At 40.4% G+C, this 20,000-nt stretch overlaps 1 protein-coding gene across 2 annotated transcripts in view; it reads left to right on the forward strand.

Moving 5' to 3' along the window:
* Nucleotides 1-20,000, forward strand: part of slit2 (slit homolog 2 (Drosophila)) — a 96,609-nt gene that overhangs the window by 11,059 nt on the left and 65,550 nt on the right. The gene's annotated exons all lie outside the window — the stretch shown is intronic.

The raw sequence follows: 20,000 nt of genomic DNA on the forward strand, positions 1-20,000 counted from the left end.
GTGTGTGTATGTGTATCAATATGTATGTTGAGTGTGTGTGTATGTGTGTGCGTGTCAGCATGTTTAGCAGAGGGTTGCTTGTTAGCTGCAAATCTTCACTGAACAAGCTCACTTAATTCAGCCAAACAGCATTTATGATGTTGCGTTATAAGTGTTTTTTCCCCCCATTAACATATAGCACAATGTGAAACCCACAGTGGACAGAGAAAGTAACAAAACTCAGAAACAGAAACAGAAAATTGCTAAATGACAATGAAAAAAGAAAAATACCAAGCTGGCGCCATTGCAGCCACAAAGCTGCAAGCAGATTTGTCAGACGTATGGAAGTCATTCAGAATGACTGACAACCACGAAGGCGAAGCCAATAGTATTTTGGGCTGTTTTGGTCAATATTCAATCTTATGTCTGCTTCTGCACCCCCTACGGTGTATTTTGTGTATTTAGAAAACACAGCAAGAAACTCTTGAGAACCTCTGAAGTGGGATCTTGTAAGTTTTATATAGAGGTCAGATGGTATGTGCGAACTGGACTGCCTTTGGTTCTTGCAACAGTACTGCTATAAATGAACACTTGCTCAACATGTTATTATGGAAATTATGTTTTCACTTTTTGGGGGCTTGGAAAATCTGTGTGTGTGTGTGTGTGTGAGAGAGAGAGAGAGAGAGAGAGAGACACAGAGAGAGAGAGAGAGAGAGTATTTACTGGATGTGTTTAACCTTTGCTCAGCACCGTGGTTTAGGGCTTTGAGGGCTAAATTAAACTGGGCTGAGGTTAGGTGTGAGATATGTCATACATTTTAGAGGACACTTATTATTTGTTATTAAACCAGTAAGTATGACATTGTTCGGTGTAGACAACTGAAACACTGTTTGATCAGGGAATAATCATGGTCTTGGTTATCGAACAAATCAGAACTTCCAACGCCACTATCTTGTAGTTTAGTTTAGCTTCTTTTAGTTTGTTTGATATTATATTATGTTTATGTGAGCATGACATTACACATAATTACAGAACAGTGAGGAATAACACATGAAGTCCAGACCTCATTCCTTACACCTGCTATTTTGTTTCAGTTTCCGAATAGAGTGTGAGATTTATGCACTGTATAGTTCCCTCTATTTCTATTTCTATGATGAAACTTTATTCTTACATCCCGCAATGCAACGTGTTGTATTTTATAGATTAGAAAATGAATGTTGTGTGATTCTACACCCTGTAGGTGATGACTCAACACGATGATGACTTAAAGTGTCTGAAATCTTGATATACTGCTCACTATAGAGTTAATTATTTAGGGATTATTGAATGAGTGATATCAGACACAGCTCAAGACACACAGGATTAGAGACATCATACTACTGACACACCAACTTGATAAATACCTACACTCAGTTTTATTAGGTATAACTAGCTAAAACAAATGTAGTCTAATACAAGAATACTGCCTTCATAAAAGTTATAACGTTCAGTTTTTGTTGAAACAGAGATGCTGATTCAACTTTATGGTGATTTTTTAAATAAACTTTCAGTTTAGTCATCTTTAAACTAGTATCTTGTTTTCTCTCTACCACACTTTCTGTTGTTAGATCTGGGTCTGTTTATTTGTTACTATATTGTCACTTTATTATAATGTTTACTTCTTTGTCTATTATTATTTGATACATTTTATTTATCTCATTTGTTGCCTCCTTTGTCTACATGTTTTTCATGCCTTATGTATACACTTCATACTTTGCAAAAGGTGAACAAATAATTTGTGTGGCATTTCCTCTCCTCTCTTCTCCATTTTCCCTGCCAGCTCTCTCTCTCTCTCTCTCTCTCTCTTCCCTCTTTGCTGGACAGAAATCAGATGAAAGAAGGAGAGATGAAAGAGGGGTTGATGAAGGGATGGGGTGATGGGAGGATAAGAGAATGGGTCAGTGATTCCACAGCTGAAAAGTCTGGTTATGCTTGAGTATGAAGCAAGATTGATGGGACAGTGTTTGTGGTATTTGTGTGTGTGTGTGTGTTCTTTTCCTGCATCGTCTGGAAAATGTCCCTCAGTAAATGTTTTCCAGGTTACTTTATCAACTTCATGTCTTTTGGTGTTTTGTATCAAGTTCAGGTGTGTTTTGCTTAAAACATTGGCTTTCATATGTTGATTTTCTTGAGTGCAGACAAAGTGAGAGATGAAGAGATATTGATGTGTGTGTAAGAGAGAGAGAGCAGGAGAGGAAGATAAATTGAAGGAAAGTTAGTTGTACCTCAGTCCTTCATCATCATTCCACTGAGAATGAAAGTCATCATGGACAAATTGATTGAGAGGAGGAAAATAAGTGGGCTTAAGGTCTCACAGACACACATTAAACCTGAGTTAAAGTGGTATGGGGTTTGAATTAATTAGTTGATGAAGCTTCGTTTTTGTGTGTGTGTGTGTGTGTGTGTGTGTTTATGTGTGTGTAATAGTCCTTAATCCTCTGCTAAACTGTGCCCTGATGAGGCTTTACCAGGCAGTATTGTTGCTTAGCAGCCTCAAAGGTTGTGGCTTTGTCTTCTGTGAGAGCTTAACCCTGCTGCACACACACATACACACACACGAACACACACACACACGTACGTACCACCTCGGCTGAGACGACAGGCTCAGCACAATGCGTCACAAGAGCGCAGGCGCTTTCCCACCGTGTCGACAGTTAACTAACACAGAGGGAGCATGATGAGGAGAAGAAAGGAAAAGGAAGAGAGAGGTCAAAGGGAAAGAAAATGAAATTTTCTCTGTGTAAATAATGCTTTTTAATTAAGACAGAGAGCGTTGGGCGTTTTAGTTGCCACCATGACAACGACCTCTGGGTCCCACAGAGGTCAAAGGTGAAGAATGTTCAAGTCAGGAGATCTAAGCAGGAGGTGATATATAGAAGTAAGGAGGGGCAAATCTCCTCTGTCTCATTAACAGAAATCACAACAAATTAAGCTTATAAAGAGAGTTTTTATTCTAAGATCAAACAATTGTTGTATTTAGAACAACTTTACCATGAGACAAACATGTTTTGGTCTGTGTCCTTTATCAGGATCATCACACAACAAATGAAGAACAATTAAATCAGACAGTTGTTTAAAAAACTAAATAAATAAAACAGCTCCAATCACATATACACAGTGATTAACTGAGCAGCCACTGGAAGATGTATATATAGCATTTTTAAAGGAATTTTATTGTGTATTATAATTGAGAGTCACATTTAGGAATAATGTTTTTAGAGAAACTGCTGGATTACGTTCAATGGCAACATCTTTTGTAGTGAAACGTTTTCTTGTATATCTTGGCATGTCGCAGGGAGGTGGTCAGGCTGGACGTTGTGCAAACAAAGTGCAGGACTTTGACACTGGAGAGATCAGTTAGGGAAAGTATCAGCTAAATGTTAATAAACTAAACACGTCCTGTCCAAGAATGCAATCTTTCTCTTCCTCTATACGCTGAAAAAAGTTTGGGAGCATTTTCTTCCCTTCAAACTGGATTTTCTATTGCAAATTGTCTGTATAGAAACATATTCTATTCTCTTTATTCATACTTTTTTCCCAAAATGTGTTTTTCAAATGTGATAATTAGGATAAAATACTTACTCCTCTGGCTGATTACTTTGCCTTTTATATTTTGATATTCTCTGTAAAGAGTTGTATGGCGACCCTTTTGAACGCCACAGGCAAAAACATGTCAGTCTTATGATAAAGTTGGTCCCCAAAGCACGACAACGAAGTCTTGCTGGAATTTTGATCTGCTACGTCTGCTTTCATTCTCCATGCGCTTTGCAAATAGAAGCTGTGCCAGAACTCATAAATACCCCTGTAGATTTTTAGAAATTAACTTTTTCAGTGGTAATCTGTCAGTAGATTAGGGAAAGTTGTTGCACATCATGTTTTCTCATCCATAGTAATTATTTGATACACTGTTATCTTTTAAATTAGTCTCTATCACTCACATCAAGGCCACACTGACCCTTTCGTGATGTTCATGGGGGTGGGGCAAACAGGAAAAACTAAACTTCTGCTTCTGGTTATTCCAGTTTATGTTGAAAGGGATTATTTGGGTTTGGTTTGCTGCCTTTAAAAGATCACTATCTGATGGTAGCAAGGTTAGTTGCAATGTTTTGGATGAGAATATATTTGGCCCCTGACTTTGTGTACATAGGATATGCAAATATTCTGCCATTATATCTGTCCAAGGAAATGAAGTTAAGCCTTTGCAGCCCGAGGCGTCTGTGGATGGGCCTCTCTCTCTCTTTCCCGTCCCCTCACACTGTCTGTTCCTCCATCTCTCTTTCTTTCTTTCTTTCTTTTTTTTCTCTCTATCTAACAAACATAGACGCACACTGGCACAAACACACCGCTTTACCATTCAGCAATATTTCCTGCCCCCTCCCGTTTCTCTGAATGCACTTTAACAGATATAAAAACTCTCACACGCACACAAGAAAATAGCTCTTTTCAGATCTTTTCAGCGTTTACAAAGACAGATTGTCCAAGAAATGTTTTCATTAGGACTCTTGGATCACACAGATCTTATCCAGCCAAACGGGAAAATGCGAATAGTGTTTCTATTTTTCTTTCTCTTGGTGGAGTGTTTTCAGATATTTCCATGTCATCTGTGTACACATTATGAATCGTCTTGAGTGCGAACCAACAGTTATAACAGTGTGTTGAGGTGTTGAGTGTCAGTGACTCACTCGCTTGCCATCGTATGAATCACATGACTGCCTATCTGAATTGCTCAAGGCCACTCATTCCTAAGAAGTGATTTGGCCATTCAGATCCCAACACAATGCTGTAATTCATTCTCAAGTGATTTGGAGAGGGCTTGCCAAAGACGAATTGGCATTATTCAGAGCGAACCAGTACAAAAGATTATGTTATACAGACAGAATGTAAAGATATGAAACGCCCTGCTTGACTTTTACCTCTGCTAGAGCTAACTTGTTTCTGAATGGATGTGTGTGTGTTTGTGGATTATGCTTAGCCGCTCTGTGCAGCTTCTTTTTTTAAATCTGGAAACAGAACAGTTATACATAGAATAGCAGAACACTACACAAATGCAGCAGTGGAAGATGGCATTATATACACTTAGTTGCCAGTTTATTTGCTAGACCTAGCTAAAACTCATTTAAAAGTGCTGTTTTTGTTTAAGCTGTGTGTTTATTCAACTTTATGATAATTTTGGAGGTTGGTGTTTGTGGTGCTTTTGAATTGTATTGCTTAGAGTTGTTTATACTATTTTGTGCACCCAGTTTTTATCTCCATCTAATATAAAGAGTCTGCAGTCCCTGTTGAGACCACTGTCCGCTCTGTACAAAAGGCTTATTAGACATATCACAGCTGTGCTTTGACAAAAACTCTGTCAACATGACATGAAAAGGAACAATGAATCATAAACTCTTTATTCATGGGGAAAACATAAGCAGACTCTTACTCTTTGTTCCAAGTTAAGGACATTCTACTTCTTTGTTTGTACCAATACTAACTCACTTTGTCATGGATTGGCAACAAAGTTTGATCTAATCTAATATTATCTTTGGAAAGTGATTGACCAAACATATATGACATCAAAGTTAGTGGCATCCTAAATCATTTCAATAAAATATCTTTTTCAAACTGCGTGATCTTTGCAGTAAATGTGAATTGTTTTAGCAGTAAAGAAACTTTTAAACATTAAAAAAACATCTGCTTTCTTTCAAAATACAAATGATAAACAGTGCTTTTCATGTCAATATTACTTCTTAACCTGAAAAATAAAACCTGACAAACCAAATATATTAGATGTAAAAAATTTTAAAGAAATTCCTGACATTTTTCATAATGCAATATCTCTTGTCAAATCTCCATTTTATGTTGCTCAATTAGGTATGCTGAATGCAGTCCAATTAATCACCTGTCGCCCAGGGTGTGTGAGTACCAAAGTTCAGAGCTCACAGGTGAAAGGTCAGGGAACATCAGTGTCAGCCGATGAGATATCCAGGATAATGGACATGCCAGCAGTGATGGGGCTGCTTTGCCCATCAGATTACCCAACGAGCGAGAGTTACGCCTAGAAAAGGAGACAGAGAGAGGAGGGGCGGATAACGACCGAATGAATGAAGGGTATTTAAAGGAAAGATTAGAGATGTGTTTGCTCTCTTAAATGGTGTGGAAAAAAGAGCAGGGAGGAATTTACTGAGGTGAAGACAGGAGCGTTTTCTGTGTTGTGGGCTAGCTGTGAAAAGAAAAAAACAAAGCAAAGAAGTGGTAGCAAGTGAGGGACAGAGAAAGTTGAAAAAGGAGGAGAGCTAGAGGGGAGAGTCATGAGGAAACAAGAGGAGAGAGGTATGTCAGTACTTACTGTAGATGGCAGGTAGCCTGAAGCCTGGAGCCAGCATGTCTGTCAGAAAGAAGTGCCCAGGTGTGTGCGTGTCCGTGAGTGTGGATTACTGGTGGTGGTGGTGGGGGGTTTACATACCTATCCAACGCCAGGAAGATCTTACCTGGAAGCAGGTAGTTACGATAGCAGAGTGTGTGTGTGTGCGTGTGAGGTCTTCTAGATCATCAAAGCATTTCCTTGTCTTACTTCTGTGTGATTAAGGGTCACCGTGTGCGGTAATACCTCCCAACAAAGCAGCTAAACCATCCTGCATCCTCTCCACATCCCTCATGTCTTTATAAGTCTACTTCCTCTCCTCTTCTCATTCACTTTAGCCTCAGTGCTTAACTTAATAACACAACGTTAACGCTGGTGTGACACAGCTGAGAAACCAGCAGGATGTAGATTTTGTCCGCTTATTTCCTGTCACTCCTTGTTGCCCTCCTTCTCCCTCTGCAGCAGTTTGTCTCTCCAGGGTATCTGCAGATATGGATCCAGGCCCCGTATTGATGGATGAGTCGGCCTGGCCTGTGAATTATGAGGGGGATTATGGAGTAATCAGGACAATTCATCATGCAACGCTCCTCTACTCACCCCAATCACAGCTACTCAGCAATATTGACCCCTTGCTGTGTGCTTCCATGAACAGGGGTGGGGGGGCTGTAGTGGCTTCGCAGTTGTTGTTGTTGGTGGTGGTGGTGATGGTGATGGTAGTGTGTTTGTGTGTGTGTTTTGTATAGAGTGATGAGGAGGCAAGTTATGAGGAATTAACCCCTTAACAAGCAGAGGCGGGCCAGCCACAAATTCACATTGTTCAGTCCATCATTCAAACCCTATTTTTCTGGAACATTAATTTGACTTAATTAGAAATAAGTAGTTATTATGTATTTCTTAGTTATTACTTATTAAGAGTTTAAAACTCCATTGTGTGTGGGTGTGATTTGACAGTGGTACATCAAGTGTTGCTGAACTCTGATTGGTGCTCAGCATCAATGTTCCCACTATGGCAGAACATCTTGTGGAAGTGTCCAAATATATCGAATATGTCTGGCTGAGTGTTGGTGAAGACATGCACAATATGCCAACTTCTGTCTTGGGTTTGAAAATTTGTCTCACTGTAAACATCCTATAGAGTCATCAAAGAGCTGAAACACAAGGAGACTGAAAATATCACACTGTCACTGCGTGGAATAAAGGAATTGTACAACCTTGAAAGCTACTGAAGGGGGAAACTGTAGGGGTGATTTATGCTTATCCACAGAGAAAACTCACTCTGTCTGCTCTTTCAGAAACTTGAACAAAAACTAGAAACTTTGAGCGCTCACAGTCTCACCAGTCAAATGGAACAGAAAGGTTTCAGTTTATGTCAATCAGTCAGCAGACCTAACATGGCTGTCTTTCTCTGCCCTGGGTGCCTCCCTCCCTCCCCTCTAATCCTCCATCTTGGCTCCGTGTCAAGCTGCCTTGTCCAGTTGCACAATATCCCTCCTCCAGGGCAGGCAACTGCATCCCCTCTCTGGCTCCATTAGTGCCACTCCACTGGCATAGCCGGCATTCTCCAGTGGGACCGTCATCGCTGGCTACTCGATTGGCACCCCAGTCACTCCCCAACCACCACAAAAGAAAACCTCTCCGCCCTCCCTCTCTGCCTCTCCTGCTCGCTTGGTCTTTTTTTGCACCCCCATTTTCTTCCCCTCCTTGTCTCTCTCTCTCCTGGGTCCTCTATTATCTTTCTCTTTCTCTTTCCAGCACCTTTCTCTTAAGTCTTTTCCCTCTCAAACTCTTTCTTGCCTACACTCCCCTCTTCACTCTCCTACCCATCTCTCTCCCCCGAACACATTGGTTTGGAGAGGCTTATGCAAGACCCTCATCCAGGGTAATGATGCAGTAGAAACCAAGAGAGGAAACTGGGAGCTGACCGGTGATTCCTCCCAGAGATGTTGCTCACAAGTTTAGAGCCTCTCACATTATTTCATCAAAAGCTGAGTGTGTTTGAGCTGACCATGGCGACCCAGGCTCATTAAAACGCACTATGTTTACATAATGTGAGGACTCAGGCCAGAATCAGACCCACAACACATCAGTCACTGTGGCTTTAAATGAATTTCCTGTGTTTTAAAAACAGCTTGTGGGATGTCATAGATAGAAATTCAAAAATGAAAACATATGAATACATAAAATAAGTGTTATTGTCAGAGTCAGAGGAGATGAACCATGAAGGATTTGTGAAGAGACGGAAAGAGAAAAAGAAAGAAAGTGTGACTGTAGCTCTGTAGCTGCAGGCTGGTGATAGATCAGCAGGTTTGTAATCACAGGTTGGTACCCGATCTGTGTGTGTGTGTGCACATACCCAAATGTGTGCGCGCCCTTGCCAGTGTCTAATGACAGGTTCCAACCCTGATGTGTCATTATCCAATTACAGTTTTCTCTCATCTCTACGGTAACACCATGCCACCCCGTAATTGGACGGCTGCTCTTAAGAACCCTGACCTCTCAGCAAGTGTCAGGCACGGGGAACACACACGCTCGTGTGCGCGCACACACACACACACACAGACACACACACACCGAGGATGCCAGGAAGATTGGGTAATGCAGGATAAAACAGATGCTATCTGAAAGAGTGATCAGCTAAACTATGCAAAGACAAGTTAGGACTCTGATCATATCATATCACTCCTTCCTCCTCACACTTCATCTGTCTGTTCCTCTGTCTGGTAATAACAATAACTGGGTACTCATGTGCTTCCTCTCTTTTCTTTTCTCTTTGCTTCAGTCTCGCTCTCTTGAAAGTGTGTTGGCTCTAAATGGGTCTAAATGGGCCGAGTCGAAGGAGAGCTGTTTTGGTTTCTCTTGAAGCTCTTGGTCTCTCTCTTCACTTTTTCACAAAAACGAAACAGTGTTTTTTTTGCCCCCCACTGGCCCTCTTAAATATTTCACACGCTTAGATGGCTTCATGTATGAGTGTGTGTGTGTGTGTGTGTTTTGTGTGTGTGTGTGTGTGTTTTGTGTGTGTGTGAACCACACTTGAACCAAAAATACGATGTTCAATGCGATGATAATACAAAGACTTACAAACTTTTGGCAGAAACACAGAAGAGGGAGAGACTTGAAGGGGAGACGGAGGGAGAAACAAGAGGTGATACAGAGGATAAAAATATCTGTTTGTGTGTGTGTGCAGGTTTCTTCCTGTTCCCGGGTCAGAGGTCAGATATTAGAAGTTGGGTTGTCTGCTTCTTAACAGCTCATCGGCGGACATAATTTTGTGTTCAGAAAGAGCATTTTTTTTCCCCCTCAACATTGGACCAGACAATGTGAGACAGTTTTTCATTATTCAATTTTCAAATTTTTTTTCTGAATTACAAATGACATTTTTCGTTTCGTTTCATTTTCTGCATCTCATCTTATGTAGCTACTGAAAACTTTTAGTGAAGCTCCGTCTTTCTACTGTAGCATTTCTTCTTTCCTTGCCATTGTCATCTAATTGTCATTGCATTTTTATGTGTCTTAATTCATTCAAAATCCTGAATGCCTTTCACATTACAGCTCAGTAACAGCAGCAGCTAAAATGATAATAACAACTTCTTTATGTTTACTGCTTTGGCCGGCCTTAAATTTCCCCTCATTTAATTTATCTTATCACCACCTGTTGCTCTCTCCATCAGACTTCGAGCTCTCCATTTAGGTATTTTATAAGCGTGTGTAGCAGCTCATTAGAGTTCTGCAGAAAATAAAGTTTAGTTAAATTTTTTTGGGAGGAGCTGGTCTGTTCCAGGTTGTTACAGACAGAAGGCAGAAGTGAAAGTAAGAAAACAGCCTAAACACCTGGACAATTTACTTCTGAATGCACAACACACACCCACACATACACACACACGTAACTAAAATATAGTTTGAAAGATAGGGAACAAGGGAATGAGCAACCCAAGGCTATGATGTCAGCCTGTTTTACAGCTCTAATAATTACAAGCAGCGCTCTGGGTGGGTGGGTTTCTGTCAGTGTGTGTTCAACAGGACACATTAGATTCCTATCAGAGTTGCCTTAGTGACCCGCTAGGTAACAGTTGGTGTTTCCCAGACATCTTAGCAGCTAAATCTGTTTTATATAGTACTGGACAGTGTGAGCTGTAGATTTGTGAGAGAAAAGAGTGTGGAGTGCTAGTAAAACTTGTATTTCTGTTGTTCCCATTATTTTGCTAAAACTCACAGGGAGATGGGAGACAAGCTGAATGTTCACCTGCCCATAACTTCTTTATTTGAACTTTACTGTGCTTTGCCATTAGCATATTTTAATTTAGCACAATAAACCAAACTTCTCAAGTGTCAAGTGCATCTGCTGGTTGGTTGATTTTTACACAAACATGTCAAAAACATTTCCACAAAAGAAAATATATGGGAAAATTGTCAAAACTACTATTTAATTGAGCTTTTCTACAAAAATCTATTTTTCTTTTGTTCAACAAAATAATGTTTTCACATGAACAACTGTATAAGAACTTTTCCTACATCAAATATATTAGAAAATTACCAGATTCACTATTTAAATCATGTTTTTCTACAAAAATTATGTTTTCCTAAAATATAACAATAAAATAAAATAAAAAACACGCTTCTCAAATAAATCTGTGTTTGCATCTTGTACAAACAGATGCACACAATCTTTTGCTGCATAAAATACATGAATAAATGACCAAAATTACTTTTAATTATCTAAATAAAGAATGAGCTAGCATTTGTAAAGTTTAACACACTGTGATCAGAACTTAGATAATACAGACAGCCCTGCACCCAACACATCAGCACAAAAATGTTCTTGATAAAACTCTGTTCATATTAGTGTCATAAAGACATCCAACTTTACTTCTTAAACTTGACTGACTGGCAATCAATAAAATCCACAGTGGCAGCAGCAGTGCAGTCAACTTCGAGCAAGCTAGAGGCTTGGCTAAGATGATTTGGGTGCAGTATAATGTGTGTGTGTGTGTGTGTGTGTGTGTGTGTGTGTGTGTGTGTGTGTGTGTGTGTGTGTGTGTGTGTGTGTGTGTGTGCTGTGACCCTTCAGCACCTGGAATACAGAAAGTGGGAGGAAAAGAGAGGAGGGAGAGAGTGATGGCATGGAGGGGGAGGGAAGGAGGGAGGAAAGGAAAGGGTTATTAACCACAACACATTACCGCCTGACAACCTGCATGTTCAGACAAAAACCCACAAGTAATAATCCCGATGTTGTGTGTGCTGCTCCCATGCAGGTTTGTGGGGGTTCGTAAGTTCAGTGTCGTATAAGCATGACAAGCCTCATTTCAACTGAGCACATAAGCATGTGTGTATTTTATTGTCCCAGTGTGTCATCCTGGAGCTGGTATGAGACAGACGAAGGGAAATACTTTGAATCTGCATTTCTAAAATGATGGCTCCCGTCTCCTGCTTCATTTCCCTCAATCAGCTCTCTCAGGAGATAGCAGGCATTGGGTTGGCTTGGCTGACTTTTACAGCGTTTTGACTAGGCTGCTTTTCTCCTGTCTTCACTTCTGTGACTTCTTTTGCCTTCAGACTCTCTCTTTATTAAAAGGGGTTTTTTTTCTTGAAGCAAACTCTTTCTTTTCAGTGCACCAGAACCACTGGATTAAACCACCTAAGTGTACATATAGCAGATCTGAAATTATTAGTATATTAATGAAAGAGTCTATTGGCAGAAAGATAATCTGCAACTATTTTGATCATCATTTCAGTCATATTTCATGTAAAAATAGTGGGAAAATACACATTCTCAGTAATTCCAGCTTCTTGAATGTGAGGATTTGCTGCTTTTTCTTTGTCATGTATAAATGTAAATTGAATATGTTTGGGTGTTGGACTTCTGGTGTTTGACTTTTCCTCTTCTTTTTCTTATAACAAATCGAATTAACAATAGTCAGATTAATGGATAATGAAAATAATCACTAGTTGCTGCCCTAATATATATAGTATTTAAAACTAGCTTCACCTCAACCAGCTACAACAGTAAAATGCAGCTTACACATTTATGTGTCAGTATTAACAGTCTAATAATGTTATATCAGTCACAGGAGACATTTTACTAAGTACCTGTTGGTGTTTTAGGTACATTTAAGTACATTTACTTAATTTGAATGCATGACTTTTACTTGTAATGGAGTACTTCTACATTGCGGTATTGGTACTTTTACTTAAGGACTTACTTAAAGGATCTGAGGACCACTACAGATCCTTACTTGTCCTATTTCTATTCACAGACCATGTACACTCTTTTTACCATCTCTTTGTGCGTTCCTCCTCCTCTCCGCCTCCAGCTCCTCTTCATCTCTGTGAGTCGCTGGGGCAGAAACAGACAGAGACAGGTGATATCTGATGGCCTGATGGTGATGACTGTTGCTAGTCAAGCAGAATGGATGGGTCTAATTGAACAGTGTGTTTGGTGTGTGTGGCGGTGGTGGTGGTGGGGCAGTTCTGCAAATGGCAGTCGTTTCCATAGTAGCAATTAAGCGCTGGGAGGTTTCAGGTCAAGGTTAATTAGCATGCAAAGATGAAAGAGAGTCAGAAGAGAGGGGCTGAACGTTTGATCGCTGTGTATTGCTTGAGTATGTGAGTGTGTGTGTGTGTTTCACACAGTCCCATTGGAGTCTCTTTATGATGCACAATTTTTTTTGGCTAGTAGGCTACACTTTACAGCTGTGAAACACCTACGGTGTAATTACAAGTTATTGTATGTATGAGGAAAGATAGCACTGAAGACAAAGACCATTTAATGTTTTATTGCTTGTGATATGATGATTTAATGTAATTATTTACACTTGTTAGTAAAATGCCCATCATTTCATTTCTGTGAGTTAGCCATGTTTATTGATTTGCAATGTAATGATGTAGCTTTACATATAATAGAGCTGAAATGACTAGTCAATTAATCTATTACCATGGCTGATCGAGAGAAAATCAATCAGCAAGTATACTGGCAATTAATCGTTTTATTCATTTTACAAACAAATATTGTCTCTACATTAAATATGAAAACAGACTTACATGAGATAATAGTATATTTCAACACAGTTCCTATAAAAAGACCATGCAGTTAAATCAGCTCTGACGGGCTAAACAAAAATCAAAGATTATTATTATTATTATTATTACTGTGTTATTTTGAGTGCTGCAGGTACTTCTTCTCTTTTGAATGACTTTTTCTTTGCCTCCATCTCGCTGCTCTCTCACTCTAAACTTTAACAGCTCAGTGATAGATATCCCGCTGCATGTGCACTCTGCGTGTATGTGGCTGTATGTGTGTGTGTTTATGGTGATTGATATGGATTAATGATGTAAGGCGAACAGCCATTAAAAGCTGGGAAACTGTAAGCACTGCCTTGAGCTGTGACTATTAGTCTGAAAGTTTCCGGTGTTGGCAAAACACAAGGGACTGCAGTGGCAGATGTTAGGGGAAAGTGTGTGTGTGTGTGTGTGTGTGTGTGGACTACCAGTAGCAGGTGGTAAGTTTATTTCACCCCCCTTAGCCCAAACTCATGGTCACAGGGGATTTTGGAGCAATCTAAAGCTCAGCTGTTCTCGCGCTGTAACTACACTTGTGTGTGTGTTTGTGAGAATGCTCATAAGCTCTGGGACAGATTGTCTTTTTACATGAACAAGGGGGTTTCAAAGAAAGAGATTTCCTCATCTGTAATGAAATGGATTGAAACATAAACATACTGTAAATCTCTCTTCATAGAAGCCTGTATCATCTTCCCAGTTTCCTCAGTAAACTTGACTCACTCACAGTGAGGAACAGACAAGCGTTGCTTAACCTTTTTTCCAGTTCAACATCGAATGAGATCGTTCTGCACTCTCACCTTTTGACAGAAACTCATTCAAGCTAATTGATAATCTGGTCAGGTGGAAACCCAGCAGCAACCAGCAAACAGTCCGCGGTGTTGACACACAGTTTAAGAAGCCAGGGCCTCAGGTTTCTTACTCGGTGCTCTAAATGGGCAGGTTTGCTCAGCTCAACGTAAATAAGAGGTGAAAGGCGGCCATTACTGAAGTGGCTGTCGGCAGAAGAAACAATGAGGAGGGAAAAAAGAGAAAGAGAGATTGTTTGTTATTAAATTCTCTCTTCCTGAGGTCAGTGACACTGAGGCTTTTAGTGGCCGCTGGAACCACTCTCCTGCAACACCCCGTCTAATTGGTTAACGACATCTGATGTCATAATATGCCCCCCTCTCACCGTGCCAATGCCATCCTTCATCCCTCTCTTCATGTTGCTTTTGTGCCCTCTCCATTTCTCAAACAGCTCAGTCCTTCTGTTCGCACCCATTCCTCTCCCTTGATCTCGCCTTTACTTAAAGTGGGTATTGATTGAAGGAAAGAAAATGAATGTGAACAAATCTTTCCTGCTTCCTCTTTGTGGTCTATCCTTTGTTATTGAATAAGCCAAAATGTGTTGGTTTGTACATGACCATTAATATTCCTCTAATAAAGTTATAAGTTAAATATAACAAAAGACATAAGACACAGATTTAAATACTTTTAGATGGAACACAAAATTGTGTTGGTTCCATATTGACGTTATATTACACGTCTAATGCAAACATGTAAGTTGCTGTCACGCTGTTGACGTGTTGATGTGTCTCATGTATAAATACACAATAACTCGTGCATGCAAATAAAGGTGCAACTAATGATTATTTTGATCCATTAATGTCATTTTTTGATTAATCTATGCAACGATTAAATGTCTATAACATGTTTAAAAACATTCCCGTCACAGAGAACACAGAGGACATAAAGACAAAACACAGAATAGCAGTATTACCAGCAGTAATATTTTACAAATTCTCATATTTATGAAGTTGGGACCGGAAAATGATTTGCACTTTTGCTTGATAAATGATTTAACTGACTAATCAATTATTACATTTTTGTCTATATTTCAGTCTTTCAACTATCCTATTGGCTTTTTTTACAGCAGAAGTTTTGACTTCTGCTGTAGTACGAAAAGCACAGTGACATTAATAATGGCTCTTTTATTCAAGTGTCCCAGGAAGCTGTGACAGTGTGACAGCAAGCCTGCATTAACAATACCAGGGACTTAAAACTGGAGCAACTAAATGGAATTCAACCATCATTCATTTTACTATTTTCACCTGTACTTTTCCTTCTGTGACACATCATATTGTAAAAAGCAGATTAAGTGACTAATTGTTTCATTGGTCCATTTTCTACATATCACATATATGCAGTTTTATTGCCGAGTGATTTGAAAAGTCTACACTGTATCTCTGCACCATTGTGATGAAAGTTTAATACAAATTCAAATGCAGCTGGGATGACTCAGCAACTGAAGCAAAGCAAATTGGTTTTCATATTTTACAAAAAAATAACAGATGCCTGGAAAAGTGAAAAATCAAAAAATGTAAAGTATACATGATGTGTAATTAACACGCTAAAACTTTCAATCTGCTAAGGTCCTTTAACTTTCCACTCCTGTCTGTATGTCTGTCTGTCTGTCTGTCTGTCGACTCCCAGCCTGGCCCTCTGTCTGTCTATCTGTCTGGCTCGCTGGCTTTCAGTTACCTAAGAACCCCCGGACCCAAAATAACAACACACTGTCAGACCTCTCTTTGCTACCTTCTCACATAGCCCATAAACTTAACAGCTCCACGCCGTCTGCACTGTTACTGTACACACACCCAAAGTGCAAGCCAAGTCTAGTGCGCTCCTGCGGTGGTCTGTTTGATGATCTGCTCATAACAGTCTTCCATGTGCTCATCTTAATTGCAATTCATTCACGAGCGACTGAACTAGGCTCATCCACCGCTTCGCCTGCGCAACCGAATGTCTCGTCTCTCGAAAGCTCAGTGAACCTTGTTCAAAATGCTGATTTAAGACCACTGATGGTGCCTGTCTCCCCCCTCCCCGAAACCTAATTTCTGACCCCTCCTACTTCCCTTGGGGGACAGCAGCAGTGACCCATATGTGGTATGAAGCATCAGAAATACATCTGAACCCCTCAAACCCAGTGTTCACCCCACAACACATGCACACACACACGTACACATTTGGCTGCATATACACTTTGTTCTCTCCCCAAGGAAACAGCAGGCTCTACATGTTTTCATCCTGTAGAATGTATTTGGGCAGACATGCATTCATTCACTCAATTGCACACTCTCACTCTCTCTCTCTCTCTCTTTCACACACACTCACACACACACACACACACACACACACACACACACAGACAAAAGACGGAAAAGGGAGAAATGGGCTTAGTGCAGCAGAGCTTTATGTATGTCATAATCTTGTCATGATACAGTCCTAATCCTCCTCTAATCCACTACCCTTCTGGAAAGATGAAATTGGGATTACCCTTCTATCTGTCTCCATTACACAAGCATCTTCTCTTTCAGTGTGTGTGTGTGTGTGTGTGTGTGTGTGTGTGTGTTATGAGGTATTGCAGCATTCCCTGGAATGTCAGCTATCGTCATGCTCTCAGTTTTTTTCCCCGCTGATCCCATGGCTCTGGTTTTCCTACTGCTGGTATGTGTGTGTGCGTGTTTGTGGCTGTGCGTATGTGTGTGTGTGTTCATATACTGTATATGTGATTCAGAGAAAATATCTTTCTCACAATGACTAGAATGTTTCCTCTCCTGAGACAAAGGTGACATTTAAAGGAGAGCAATAATGCGGACACACACACATTGGAGCAGATGGCCACTGTGTGTGTGTGTGTGTTTGCACTCAGATGATCATTCATATGCACAGTGAAAATTAACATACTAACAAGTTGCCTGTGCATATGTGTGTGAGTGTGTGTCAATCCTTGATTACCACTGTGGCGAGGGACAGAAGCTGAATCTGTGCCCGTGTGTGTGTGTGTGTGTGTGTGTGTGTGTGTTAATAACATAGGCTCCACTGACCATGACTGGGGCAGGAAGAGGCAACCCGCTTTCACTTAAAAGCAAAGGCATCTTTACATCTCCTTCTAGCTCCGGGCAAAAGAGGAAAACATATACAGAAAAGAAAGAGACATCAAGGGAAACAAGTTCGAAACTGAGAGAAGTTTGAGAAATGCCCCAAAATGGAGGACAGGTTGGATGGTGATAGACAAAAGTGGACAGAGGGAGTCCAAAGATACAGAAAAGTGGTTTTATAAAAAAAAAAAAGAGGCAGTAAAGTGATGTTGAAAGAAGATGTGAGGCAGTCAGTGAGGGCAAACAAAAAAGATGAAAATGAGGTTAAGAACCAACAGAGTGATGAAGACTGAAAGAAAGAGGTGGAGAAGAAGATGAAAAAGAGAGAAAGAACCATAGTACACTAATATGGTAGCATAAAAAGGCTGCTCTTACTTTTTGCATGCTCGGGGCAGAGATGCTTAAAAGACATCGAAATGAACAAATCTCAGTGTGTGTGTGTGTGTGTGTGTGTATGTGTGTGTGTACTTGCCCTCAAGCTTTTGGCCACTAATGGGCAGCAAAGTCTTTGTTCCTGAGCAACATGGTTTTTGAGTGGTGGTGCACACAAACGCACACGCGTATGATTATTCACCCTTTGTAAATAAAGTATCACTGTCCTCCATGACTTTTGGAGTTCATGTGTGTGCATCTTTTCCTCTTTGTGTGTGTTTTGAATTTGTATATCAGCTTCTGGTGGTTGATTGCATTTGCTCCGAGTCAGATTCTTGCAGGTCATTGGCTAACAGTTGCCCAGGGAGACAACTCAGCGGGCCGTGATTGGCGGATGATGCTAACACAGTCTGACAGCCTTGTTAGTGCAACCTGATTGGTCAATTAGTAACATCACTTACTCTGAAATCCCTGGAGAGAGAGAGAGAGAGAGAAAGAGAGGGAGGGAGGGAGAGAGAGAAACAGAAAACAAAAGTGATATCAATTTATTTTATTTTTTCTAAGTTGATTGAATTCAATCACATGCATTAGAACAGCACTTTGCTGCTTTGTGTTTGTCTCACAGTAAGTGAAGTGTTTATTGGAAGATGGAGGGAGGTTGACAGAGATGGGGGTGCAGGGGGTATGGGGGAGAAGATGGGAGGCGGGATGGGTGTGTTGTGGAGACAGATCCAATCTCCCCATAAATTATGAATGTGTTCCGGAGGAAAGCATTCAATAAGCAAATGCCACATGGTACCGAGTCAAGGAATCCAACTGTGTGTGTGTGTGTGTGTGTACATGTGCTCAATGCACCCATGAGATTTGTGCAACAGAAATATGTGGTATCTATTGTTTATTTGCCTGCACCTGTGGTTTTCAGGCAAAAATGGGCTGATTATTTACCAGATAAATTTTTTTCAGAATTCAAAGGAATCCAGGAATGTTTTTGAGTTTGAATATTAGAAAATAAGTGAAATTCTGTTTAGTAGAATCAGTGGTACAAAAAAAAATAAGATTCTAAAAATACCATTTACAGCACAAACACTGTAATTTAGCAATATTTTAAATTTATTTCAAGGGAGTCTGGTGCATAGTATTTTCTTCCTTTCTTCACTTCGTCACTCACTCAGCTGTACTTGTAGCATCTTCTTGCAGCAGGAAAGACAACTGAAAATTGCTTTAAACAAATCTGCTCCTCTTAAAATATCTGGGTGTTTTCTGTGAAAATCTGTCAAAAACAACAACAATGGGCAGTAGGTGTACATGGCTCAATAAATTTAGCTTTCTTTTACTGTGTGGGATGTTATTAGCTTCTTTGTCATTTTCATTTGTCCAGTTTGTCAGTTACAGAGAGAGTGAAAAACAAGGCCGCTGTGTATTTGTGTTTGACAGAACATGGATGGAAGGCGCTTTTCCAATCCACCTCTTTGTTTCTGCTCATCCTTTCCCTCCATGTTGTAATCCAAACCTCTTGTTTGGCAGCTGAGACAGAGTAACCGCTGCTGTGTTCATGTCTGGCAGTGCTGCTAGTAATAAAGTTGTGTTGTTTTGAAGGCCAGCCATGAACAACTTAATGAACTCATTGGGCTTGCTGTCTGCGACTGTGTCAATAGACTGGCTAATAAAGTTATGTTATCAGGATGGCAGGCAGCCTGCGCGGCCTGCTGCTTTTAGAGACATGTCATGCTGTGTGTGAGTTAATAAAGTTATGTGTCCTTTGAATGGGTGTAATACAGTCGCCCGGGTGCTGCTACATGATGATGGCATTACAGGAGGCATTTTGATTGTCAGTGCAATAGGCTTGAACCAAATGCCTCTCAGTGTGACGAGGAAGGCCAGAGCGAACAGAGCGTATTTCCCATTTGCTCTGGTTCTGTTTCTCAAAGTGTGATCTTCTGCGTGTGCAGTGATTTAGTGTGTTCATGCGCACAAGTCCTAACACGATAGACAAACAGAGAAACCACAAATAGGAAGGCAACAACACAAGCAATGCGCTCCCACAGAAACACAGAAACAGGAATGAGGATGTTTGGTATGTGGCTTCTGTGTCAGGTGGAGCTGAGAAGGGTTGACACCTCGTCGGATAGTCTGGGAGAGGAGACAGGAGATCTCACTATGTGACACCAGGTTTTTTATAGACACAGGGGAAGTAGAGATGGACCAACTAGATCACCTCTGCCTCACAGGGCTCCTCCGCCAGTTTGTGAGTGTCTGTAATGTCTGTGGGCTTGTAAGTTATAGATCTTTTTTTC

This window comes from Micropterus salmoides, unplaced genomic scaffold, assembly GCF_014851395.1.
Source record: "Micropterus salmoides isolate LMB-PRFRI ecotype aquatic unplaced genomic scaffold, ASM1485139v1 Ms_hic_scaffold_12, whole genome shotgun sequence".
In the NCBI taxonomy this organism is placed as follows: Eukaryota; Metazoa; Chordata; class Actinopteri; order Centrarchiformes; family Centrarchidae; genus Micropterus; species Micropterus salmoides.